Source organism: Carassius auratus, chromosome 31 (assembly GCF_003368295.1).
Source record: "Carassius auratus strain Wakin chromosome 31, ASM336829v1, whole genome shotgun sequence".
Lineage (NCBI taxonomy): Eukaryota > Metazoa > Chordata > Actinopteri > Cypriniformes > Cyprinidae > Carassius > Carassius auratus.
In genome coordinates, this window is record NC_039273.1 from 3664503 (window position 1) to 3677290 (window position 12788).

At 36.4% G+C, this 12788-nt stretch overlaps 1 protein-coding gene across 1 annotated transcript in view; it reads left to right on the forward strand.

The window, feature by feature from the left end:
- The window catches only part of LOC113051164 (receptor-type tyrosine-protein phosphatase T-like), a 123881-nt gene that overhangs the window by 29548 nt on the left and 81545 nt on the right, over positions 1 to 12788 (forward strand). The window lies entirely within an intron of this gene.

The following is a 12788-nucleotide window of genomic DNA, read 5'->3' on the forward strand; positions in this document are numbered from 1 at the left end:
TGTGTAGCTCTAATGAAATAAAAAATGAGCCAATATTTGGCATGACATTTCAAAATGTTTCACTTTGAGCATTTGATATGTTATCTATATTCTACTGTGAATAAAATATACGTTTATGAGTTTTGTAAAATATTCCATTTCTTTTTTACTCACAATTTGTACAGTGTCCCAACTTTTTTGGAATCGGGTTTGCATATGTGCGTGCACTTAATGATCTCCATCCCACATCCCAGCTACTGGCTTCCTCTGCCTGTCAAAGTGACCGTCAGAGTGTCAGAGTTCTGTCCATTTTCCAATTTATCTTTTAAATTTGATGGTGTCCCAAATAATGAGTATAATCCAGCAGCAGCAGCCCACAGCCAGCTAGAACCCATCCCACAATGATTTCACTAAAGTGAAGCGCTAATAGAGCGGAGTCATTTCCATAGAGATCAGCGGGATTGGTTCTGGATCCGTTTTCAGCATTTGGCTGAGATTATGAATCTGTGGGTTGGAGAAATCTGCTGTCTGAACAGGTGCTCTGTGTGGTGAGGAAGGTAGGAGTGCTGAAAAGAGTGAATAAAAGAAAGAGTACTGCACTGACACTGCCATCGGGAAAGAGACTAAGAATTCCAATGTGTAAAACTAATAGACTGAAGCTTTCATTTGTTCCTGCCTCTACAAAAAATAATGCTCATATAACATATTAGCATTTTGTGTTTTGCACTGTATGCATTTTACATCTCAGTACATTGTTGTATAATTCTTTTTTTTTATCATTATTGTCTTTTCAGAACAACACTTTAGCACTGTCAAGACAAATTTCCCTTCAGGGACAAATAAAGTTTATCCTTATCCTATCCTCTTATGCTCATTAATTCAGCAAAACAGAAATATTGTGAAATATTATAATTTAAAATAACTGTTTTCTAATTTAAAATAAAATGTTTTTGCTCAGAAAGTTCTCTAATGGATGTTTTTAAAAATGTTTCAATAGAAATAATGTAATCTATATATTGTGTTACTACTATTTTCACTTCAAAAAAATATTTTATTGTATGATATTTATATGAAATTCTTATATTATATTATATTATATTATATTATATTATATTATATTATATTATATTATATTATATTATATTATATTATACAGTAGATTTATCCCTACCCATAAATTATGATTAACATTTTCAGTTTGAACGTCCTTAACTCCATGCGTGTTTGTTTATTTTGATGATGCCTTTATCTACCGAAATAAGTTTTATTCTTAACTTTGTTTAACATATTTTTCCATATCTAAATCCATTCCCCAGAATTCCAGTTTTCCTCAATTATCAGCACTGAAAATGTGCGACAGATTCCATGTGGACCTAAAGTTGTGCTGACAGTGATAGTACTGTTTACCTAACCGTATGTTTGGGTGTGTGCGTCTCAGTTTATATGGGTGAAGTAATAAAATGTCATATCAGCAGAGCTTGGCTAAACGGCAAGAAATCAGAACGTCTGCTAAATATTTATGACAGGTTACAGGAGCAAGCAGCCTTGTGTGTTTGTGTGTGTATGTGTGTTTTCTGGTCCCTGCGCAAAATTCGCCATCACATGCCACCGATCCAGATGATAATAAACCGTTTGCATGCATGTCATATTCTGAAGGTCACACACACAGGACCTGACAGTAAATGAAGGACAGGTGAAGAGTCTATCTATCTAGTTAATATATACATGACTTTGACAGCGACCCAGTCCATTTAGAATATCCAGTGGCAGATCATTCCAGAGAGTGACATTCAGAATGTGTGTTTGTGTGTGTGTAAGGGGCAGTGGAGTACTGTAAGATTAGATGCTTTGCTTGACTGGCAATCCTCCCATAATATATAATAATTACATGGATCATTGCTTTCCCACCTCAGAGAGAAAGAGAGAGCGAGAGATGGCCAAATGAATTCAATTTCATCTGAGCTCCTCCATGCTGATGAGGAGAACGGCCTTATGGGATGTGGTGAGGATGACAGCACGCCTTACTGCTCTCGTTTCACTAATCACTCCATCCAGCACTTCTCTATCATCCGACTGTCCTCTTTCTCCTCTCCTTCGCGCACCCATCTGTCTCTGAGTAATTCATGCCTCCAAGTTTGGACTGAAGTTATTGAAGCCTTGCTTCATGCAGATCTTTCTGATAAATTCAGCTTCTCTTTTTGACGCTCTTTCTTCAGTCTGGCTGGCATCTTTCTTCAGGCCTTAAAGGGACAGATCATCTAAATCACTTTTTTACTTTCAGCCTGGATCAAAATATATTAGGCTGTCTTCACAGGCTGCATGAAGTTTTGTGTGTACCTGCTTCTGTCCTGCTTGTTTCGCTACAGATGGCTCTTATGAACCAGGTATTTAAATAAATCATTCAAACAGACCTGTTTGATGAATACTTTAGTGAATAAACTGATTCAGTACCTGAGTCAACATCTGATTGACTAGTTTTCAGTGATGTTCATCTTGAAATAAAACACTTAAAGTTTGTGAAACTATATGTATCCACATATATACATCAAGAAATTAATACTTTTATTCGGCAAAGATGCATCAAATTGAACAAAAGTGACAGTAAAGACATTTTATAATGTCACAAAAGGTGTTCTTTAAATTTTTTATTGTTGTTCTTAGAAGTTAAAAGTGCTCTTCTTTTCAACTTTGTATTTATCAAATAATCCTGAGAACTAAAATATTAAGCAACAAAGCTGTTTTCAACATTGATAATAATATAAATGATTCTTAAGCATCAAATTTAGTATATTTTAATGATTTCTGAAAGATCATGAGACACTGAAAACTAGAGTAATGTTGCCGAAAATTCAGGTTTGAATCACAAAAGTAAATTACATTTATAAATTTATTCAAATAGAAAATGTCTTAAATTGGAGTAATATTTCACAGTATTTCTGTTTTTACTGTGTTTTCGATCAAATAAATGTAGCCTTTCAAATTCAATATTAAGCAATGTGAACATTGTTCCACAGAATAAAAACAAATAGTACAGGTTTTGAAGCAGCACAAGGATTAGTAAATGAATCCACACGATTTCTTAGATCAGTCTGTACATCTTTAATTCATTTCTGGGTCTTTTCCTGCCTTACTCTTCTCACCGCAGGACCACATGACTCCCTCTGCAGGCTACGATCAGGGTGAAAGGAGGGAGTTGACAGAAAGGAGAGCGGGGCTAAGATAGGAAGAGAAGGGGGCTGAGTGGGCATCCCTGTGGAACACACGGAGCAGTAGATGGACCTGTAATGAGCACCTGAGAGAGCGTGAGAGAAAGACAAAAAAGAGTGGGAGTTTAGCTTGAAAAATATTGCAATGCTCAAGCAAGGACCAGCTCAGAAATGTGCTGATGTTTCTTCCAAACTCATCTGCGCGAAAACAAGTTGACGTTAACTATTTCTCATTATTATTTTTGGTGTTCATACAGTACTGTTAATGTAGGGGGTTAATTATTACTTTAACATATAAAAGCCATTGCATACACACACTCGCACACAGATACACAATTTAATCACAGTGCCGAGGACCTGACGCGGCTGAGATTTGAGCAAGCGGCGTTGGACTAGAATACTGACAACCACAGCCACAGAAGAGTAAACAAACTCACACACACATACAAATAGCCTTGTAGAATACTAATACACACACACCACTCCCACCAGAGGCCACTGGGTGCTAAATTAGATTGGCAATTGAAATATGTTTTTCTATGCTAATTTCCTGCGTCTGTTTCCCTCTGAAAGATTTTCATTAGCCACTCTCGCTAACACCTCACTTGAGGCTGACCGACAACTTTTAAAGAAGTAAATGAGAATGCGTTTCCATTTTACTTGCATATTTGCATAAATAAGTGTCAAATTGACAATCAAATGCACATGCATGAATGTTTTATTCAGTTTTTTAGCTAGGTAGATGCTAGCTAGACAATGTGACTTCTAGACTGTCAAATATCTGTTGCATCTGCTGCTTTTTATCTGATATTTAAAGGAATAGACCACTCATTATTAAAAATGTTATTATATACTTGATAATTTATTTATTAGTTACATTATTATTATTATTATTATTATTATTATTATTATTATTATTATTATTATTATTATTATTAATAGTACATATAAAATTGTTATTTACTTTTTTATTCTATATTTGAAATGCAAATCATTTACTCTAATTTACTTGTTTATAAACCTACTATAAATCAACTTTATTTGAGGTATTTAAGAGCCTTTGAAGTACAGGTAGACATGGATCTCTTTGATCACCAGTTTATATTTACCTACTTTATATTAGGTTACATGATAATGGTTAAACTGTTAATCACGAATTTATTGCTCAAAAAATAGAAACACTGTTATGAAACACAAATTAATTTAATATAATTTTTCAAAATTTCAGAATAATTGCAATAATTGCAAGTGGGAGTCAGCTTGCATGATTTGCTTGCAGATTTAATCATAGCGAACTGCATGACTAAGAAAACAGATGTGTTGTTTTGGACTTATATTTGATTAGAATATCTCAGTCAAGATCACTAAACTCCAACTTGCTTGTTTGCCAGTGTTATCAGCCTTTTCCGAAATATAGAGAAAGTGCCAAGACAGATTGGGAACACGAATCAAACCACTGGGCAGAATATGTATCCCTTTAAAACGGGGGTTTCCAAACTTGGTCCTGGAGGGCTGGTTTAGCTTCAGGACACCTTTGTTGAGGCAAGTTGGTGCTAAACTCTGCAGGACACCGACAAGTTTGGGCACCCCTGCTTTAAAAGAAAAGATCAGATTGGGGGATTTAAATTATTGACATCTGGCAACCACAACCATAAACCAGTGGGCAAATATTGATGATGCTAATGTTGCCATGATGTTGAGGCACAATTTTGTAACTAAATTTGAAGAAGGGGGCGATTTTTTTATTGAAAAATGACTTCAGTTTTATTCACAAAAACTGGTTGTATGCCAGTAATATAGCAAATAAGTCATATGGACTATTTTATGGTGCTTTTTCTGCCTTGATTCAAAGCTTGATTTTCAAGGAAAATGCTTTTATGTTGTGCACAAAGATATTTTTTGGATGAACCTTAATCTTTGCACCTCAGCATGAAAGAACGGTTAAATTATTGCACTATGAACTGCAACATATTACACCTTGTAATGCAAAACCTGTTGCAAATTTCACAATTAAGCTTATGAGCTTTACTTCAGAACAGTCATGCAGGTGAAGATGTCTGACATTCATTTCTCACTCAGCACTTCAACTTTTTTTTTTACCCTTTCTAGTATTTCACACTCTCGGGTTTTGACAGCCTGGGTCCCGGGAGCATTTCAAATGAGCGTGTTCAGTTCAAACCCTGTGCAGAAGGGCACTTTGAAGTGCACTTTGACAATGCTTTTAGTGTTCCTCCTAAAACGCTCTCAATATTTTCATGTCTCCACTGTCTTTCAGAGTTTTGCTCTGCCACTTCAGTGTTTTTATTTTTGTTTTTGTTTTGTCGAGCATGTCTCACACATAACTAGCATCTCCCTGGGTGAAAATGCCCCAAGAGGCACGTATGACCCTGAAGCTTCAGCATGACGTTAAAACCTAATAAACCGCAGTACTGAAAACACTCACTATATGTTTGTGGTTTTCAGACATAGAGATCCATTATGGTTTGTACAGAGTGCAGGGGTTTCAGAGCACTGTTGCACTGCCGTAGATAGTGCTCTGAGGTTGGGATGTCCGTAGAGAGCTGCTATTAGAAAAAGGTTAAGGGTTACTACAGACAGAGAAATGGATTGACAGCAGGAATGTATGATGTATTGGTATATATGATTGGTGTTTTTTAATTATACCCGTATGTAGCCTATTGATCTGATTATAGTAATTATGATGTCTCAATTCCTTATTGTATTATCATTATTTAAATTTTTTACATTCAGTGCAATTCAGTGGGATTTTAGTTCACCTGATATTTTCTCCCCGATAGGATTCATGGTTTGAGGAATCATTCATGTCCAAGTACCAAACGGCAAATACTTTGGGTTTCTTCAAATGCATAAGACAAAGAAAAGTTGAAAACACTGGTGTCGGACAGTGTGTTTGCATGTGAGTGTGTGTAGTATGACCTCATATACCCTAAAACTCCAGGGCTGAAAACCCTTAAATGGGAAGTTTAACAGCTCTTTGAAGCGTGTATTCCTCTGGCGTGTTTGTGTGTGTGTGTGTGTGTGTGCATATAAGCCAGCTATGGCAGTTGATTTGATAGAAACAGACAAAGATGGATGGCAATGTACTGACATATTAAAGCTGCTGTGTGAATGAGGGTGTGTGTTTGTGTGAGCGGCTCCGTTATAAAAACCTTCTTCTGCTGTCTAAAATATATAAAATAAATAATTGTATAAAATTGAATATAAAAAAAATAGTAATAATCATTACATATTTATATATTAAATGTTTAATATGGTTTATTTTATTTGATGGTTATAGTACTATTATGTTTTTCTTCCATATGTTTATATATTCTTTCATTCTTTCATACTGTAATGCAAAAATATAGTGATCTATTATTTAAACATTTTGAAATATTTATGGTAGTATTTGTTTTATGTTGATTTAAATGAACAGAATTGTAGTAATTTTTACTGTAAATAAAGTTAAATTAAAAGACATAATGTACGGTAATGAACATGTAAGCAGAAAAATTTTATTACAAGAAAATTGTAATTATTTACAGAAAGTATATTACGGAAAATGTGGGGGATAATGTGCTTGATTGTCATGAAATGAATTATACAATGCAATACCTTAAAATAGACTATTCTTGAAAATTCATTGTGTTCATGTTGATTTTATGGTGAAATTTGACACTTGATACTCATAACATTTACACTACCAAATCATGATTTTAGTCATTTTGTAGAAGAATATTTAGTATGATCATAACACATGACATTTGAAGTTTGTGAGGATATTTGGTGTCGTGTGCATGTATGTTCTCTCATTGTCTGCCTCGGGACGAGCGAGAGAGCATGAGGACATTTTTTATTTACAACCCATCCAAAGCAGCAGAAACAGTTATTTAGAGTTGCACACGCAGACGTGTTTTACTGCCCCAAAGAGCTTTCATTTCTCTAGTAATCATTTTTTTAAGGGAAGAAAAACTGCAGGACATGCAGTTTGGGGCAGCTAATAATTTTTAATGGCAAAATTTTAAGACCTAAAGTGCAGCACTGTTACATTTGTCATTTTTAATCAGAGTGAGAGTCTCCTGAGGTGTATTCGGAGTTACCTGAAGCGGCTCTACCTTCCCTGTGTGTGAATTCTGCTGTTTCGGCTGCCAACCTCCACTTGGCCTCTGCGGAGGGGAAAAAAATAATGAACTTGCAAGGACATACAGTATTGAGACTGTGATTCTGTCTGTCTGCAGGGGAAACTCCATAAAATGAGGTGAAAAAGTGAGCTGTAAAGTCTGACAAAGGCAAATAACCAAGAAAAAAGTAACAGGGATTTATGCAGGAAACATTAATTAATGGCATTTTCTCATAGGCAAGCATCACCTTCTCATACCATTTATTCTTCAGACATTAAAGGAGCATTGCGTATGGTTCTGAAATTTCTAACCGTTACTGACACCACTGGCCGTTAGAGGAACTGCAGCCAGTCTCATGCTCGTTCTCAGTGCGCACGCTTTAACTTACGAGGAGTGTCCGTGGGTGTCTGAATTGTGCTGCCGGAGGCTGGTCGCTTCTTTCCATCCACAGAGTCCATCTGAAAACACTATTGCCGCTGCTTACTATAATGGCTGGCGTGCCCAAGCCCAAGTAGACTAGAACGCGCAATGACATCACATTTTGTGAATTTTCGCGCCAATTCGGGCCCGAATCCTCCACACACAATTGAGCCTACAGGCTGATAGAGGCAACCGTGGTGGACAGTCGAGGTGTCATTCTTTTTTTTTTTACATCATGGTTGGCTCATACATGTACAAATTAAAACTCTATCTCAAAGATTTTTTAAGTAAAAACCTCCGCATAGCTCCTTTAATGATACCTCAAATTGCATGTGCTATTATTTTCCTATTCAATCAGACATACTATTGCAACTTGGTTCAGTATAAAAACACCAAGAACACAGTAGTAACCACATTGAAAATCAGAGCAACTGTCTATATAAGTGTTGCCACATTTGCAAAATTTCAGCAAATGCCTATAATGAGCAGCCTATTCACATGTCCAACCGAACCCGATGTGAAGTCTGCATAGGGAAGTCTTTTGCCCTGATACAAAAATACCCGAAATGACTGCACAAAAATTTGGCAAACAAAGGTAAATGTGACTGCACCTTAAGAGTGCATTAAAACCACACTCTTCTTTGTAGAGAATGTAATATTCATCTCGGCTTATGCTTAGCGGATCAGAACAAGCTATTCAAGTTAGACTAGTCAACTAGTACCACTAATCGAGTTTTTAAAAAAAACATACGTATGGCAACTGATAAATTCTGATTAATTATACATCACTAAAGCACTGTAAAGGAACAAACAGCATTTGTCAGCAGAACTCCAGGGTATTGTAAAAGGTGAGAATTGTATTTTTGACAAAAGCATGTTGTATATTCACGAGGTCTATGGGGGAAAGTGGTTTGGCATTGAAGGTCCGGTCAAAACTGCTTTTCTAGCACTGATATTTAACTCCAGAGTGTTGCAATCTAAGGTGTAAAATGTGATTTTTAGCGAGTCGCACAACGTGTGGATCCATGGGAGCGGGGCAGGGTACCGAACCCCATAATCCAAGTAGTGTTTTTAAAGGTGCGAAAACCTACTTGAGCGACACAACACTTCCCACTCGCGCTGGAGGAAGTGTGAATGTCTGTTGGATAACTGTTCTTGGAGAACCCGAGTTCTGCTGTCTTTGTGTGGGTGCAGTGTGTACTAAATGAAGGAATCGATGAGCTGTGTACAGCTGATATATGGGGACGTATGAATGAGTTAGGAACAATTAGAAAGCTGGCGTCGGGTAGGGTGGTAAATTTTATCTGCTCAAGTGTGGGTGGACTGGCACCTCTTTATACTTCTGTTGTGATTTAAAATAGGAAATCAGTGTCCGTCCAGCAGGCACGGCTGCACTTGTAGCACATATGATGAATGGGAGAGATTTGCAACACACAATAGTTCTGTGGCCCGAGCGGACAAGGTTAAAGGCGGCAGGCGAGGTGGAAAAAGTTGCATTAGCTCAGATTGACGGAGCTGCTACACTGAATGAGTGACAAACTCGCTGGAGAGCGGCCGTGCGTGTTTGTGTGCTAAAAGGTGTTTGGAGACGGGAAACAAGTGAGCGTGTGATGTGGAGTTTCCTTTCTCAGTGTATGTTCGTGTCAGATCGCTCTTACTTAATTCAGAGCGACAAGCCGTGCAAGGTTGCCTTTAAAATGAGTGTGTGTGTGTATGTGTGTTTCATGGATTAAATTGGCTTGCTTGTTCCTGGTTCATGCTCTCGTCTGATCTGATTGGAGCTACCCGCTTCTGAGGAGTGGGGTTAGTTTTCTCCATGAACTCCATAATCACAACAGCAGCCCTCTCTTGCTATCAATAATATTGACGGAAATTTTTTTGGATGTTGTTCTGAATTACATTTTGAACTCTGTGACATTTTATAAAATGAATATGCTTATTTGTAAGGTAGTATTTCTACAACTGGATAGAAACTTAGAAATAAGAATCTAAATGCAGACAGTTTTCCTGAAGGATAATGTCATTAGGAGCTGCCTTTTGTTAGTTATGGATTTAACAAAAGACAAACAGGATAGAACGTGATATTGAGGACATTAAAACAGTGTTTTTGTTTGCAACATTTGGATTTCTTTCTATACTTGTCACTACTTGTCATGTGTATCTGTGGTGGATGGATTTGAATGTGGCTTGGAGCAGAAAGTAAACCATATACAGACGAAGAGATATTAAACAGCACTTTAACAAAAGATATCTGAGCTGTAATCTTTGCTCAGTGGGGTGGACATAATCACTTTAGTTTCAAACCAACTATTTGTTTGCTCGACTGGAAATGCCGCTGGTGAGGGCCAAGAAAGTCAGCGTATGCTTGTGACTAATACAGTTAAACTCTCAAACATGAACGTAACATCAGTATCTATTAACTAATATCTCATTAAAGGAAGAAATCTATACTGTCATTTCAGTAGTTAGTTCATGGAATTCTATCTGTCTGTCTGTTCTATCATCTCTATCATTCTATCGTTCTGCTTGTCGTTTTATCATTCTATCGTTATGTCTATTGTTATATTATTCTCTCATTCCGTCTTTCTTTTTGCCTGTTGGTCTATCATTCTCTCATTCTGTCGGTCGCTCTGTTGTTTCTGTCTGTTTATTATATTTTGAAAGTAAATTAGTGGCAATTATAAGATGTATTTGTTCATGTTGCACTAAAGACCGTGAAACCTCTGGTTGTGTACACGCCAGTTAGTTTTCAGCGTGTAAACATACCCTTCTGTTAATCTAGCAGATGTTACCCATCCACCCCAAATCCCACTTCTTCCTTTCCTGCTCTGTGACATCATCTCCAAGTTCATCAAGTTCTTCCTGATAGGGCTGCACGAGCGCTAGATGCGATAAACATCGTATTGACAGCGTGCCAGCGGTAGGGCATATGCCAGTGAGCTGTGAGAGGTGTGGAGGCGTGAGCAGCAGATGTGAGGGACGAGTCGAGCTCGTACTTCTGCCATGTCTACCGCTGATGAGATTGGAAACTGCTGCTTGTCTGCTGTGGGGCAACTTATCAATAATGGATCAAATTGGTAGGCAATATTAATTAGAGGAAAAAATGAAGAACTAATGCCTGTTTTATATTTGTGTGTGTTATGTGATGTCTTGTAAGTATTTGGATGTGAAGTGTGGTTCTAGCACATTTTTATACATTTCCATTTATTTGGATAGACACTGCTGACAGCAGATAGTATAAAACGTAAACCATGTTAGATATAAATGATTTAATAATCTGTGGCGGTTCATAGGACATAGAGTTCATGGAATTTATTGGGTTTTTAATAATATAATCTTAAATGTTTAATGTCATTTACATTTTTAATGCAGTAAACTATTTTGTCATTAGTATATTGTGATTTCTAAACAATTTAATTAATACTTTTTGAGCTTTCGTGCACCATACAAATATAGCAAATAATTTTAATAATTTTAGAACCATTTCAGTTTCATTTATAAACAAATGTGCCATTTCAAGAGATATTTACAGTGAAAGTTTCTCCTCCGAGTCCTTGGATTTGTGTTTGAGTTTTAACTCTGTCACTTGTTAGAGTAAACTCCCAAACTTTGTGACAGACTTTAAAAGAGGTTTCCAAAAGTCTTTGTAGATCTCTAAAGTTGATGTAAAAGGCTTTTTAACTTTAGATGCTATCAGTGATGCAGTGCTATTCCGTGAATTCAAATGTGTATGAATCCCTAAACACCCCTCAACAAACCCAAAATTCGGAACAAAAACCAATGCTGTGCTAATTGTTTGACACTTTTTGATTCCGATTATGAAAACGTCATCTTTTCCCAGCATAGGCCGGGGACCAGCAGGGTGGCAGTATGAATGTGTGCACACTTCAAAGGCAATGAGGAACCAATAAACTACTGGAGACCTCATTTCTTCTTCTGCTGCTGTCTTACTGAACCCCAGCGGGCAGACGTCTTCCACAAAATCACGTCTTTGACTGGTTCATTATTTCCTTCAACATATCACGAGGCTATCTGATCGCTCCCTCTGGAAAATTCTGAATATTTGACTATTATTGTTTTTTTTTGTGGTTGTGCAATTTCTTTGAGAATACCTTTGATGTGGTTTGCGAGTCTTGCTGGTATTGTAGGATTCATCGCCTTGAGGCACTCATGGCAAATTAATTATTTTTGTAGCATTTTAATTCTCTTGTGTAGCTTAATACGTAGGGGCAAATTAAAACGGCAATGAATATTTGGTCCTTGAAATATGCAGAAATGTAAATGTAAGTATCCTGCAGGCAGAAGTTTCATCATGTTAAATCTGAGCTCTTAACATTCACACAAACCAAAGCGATTTCCGTGTTGGGTGGTCAGAAAGTAACGTCCAATCGAATAAGGCTGTCTGACACCTTCAGCCCACTCTGTAAAGATTCAGGAACGAAAATAGCCTGAAAGGAAAAGGGAAATATAAATACATATGTGTAAAATGGATCGTTATATGCAATGTGCTGATTGGTCAAATAAAGTATTCCAGTAATAGTAGTTTAGGAATTTTATTTGAAAACCTGTTCATCGGCTATTGTAGAGGCACAAAACAATCTCAGAATTAATTTTTGATTACATTTTGCCTCAAAAACAAAGCTAAAATTATAATAAAGAATTTTTGCATGAATAAAAGCTTTAAAGATTTTTTCATGATAGTTTTCACAAAATATTTTTATGATAAACTATTATCAGAATATGTCTGAACTGCTTTTTTGTTTTGTTTTTCATTGGTAATTTCAATCAGAAAATACTGCACCTGTCAAAATTAAGTTGATGTATAAATATTATTTATGAATAAAAACGTTATAATTTAAATGTTCAGAGACTATGTATTTTATTAATTTGCTTCATAATTTATATTATTTTAATAAAAATCTGTGATTTATTTTATTATGTTGTAACTATTTCATAAAACATTAAGTCAAGGCTGTGCTGTATTGTCACGTCACTAAACGTCATAAATAGTAATGGCCATTTAGTCATGTTTATATTCACAGCACAGCACGGGCTCTTGCAC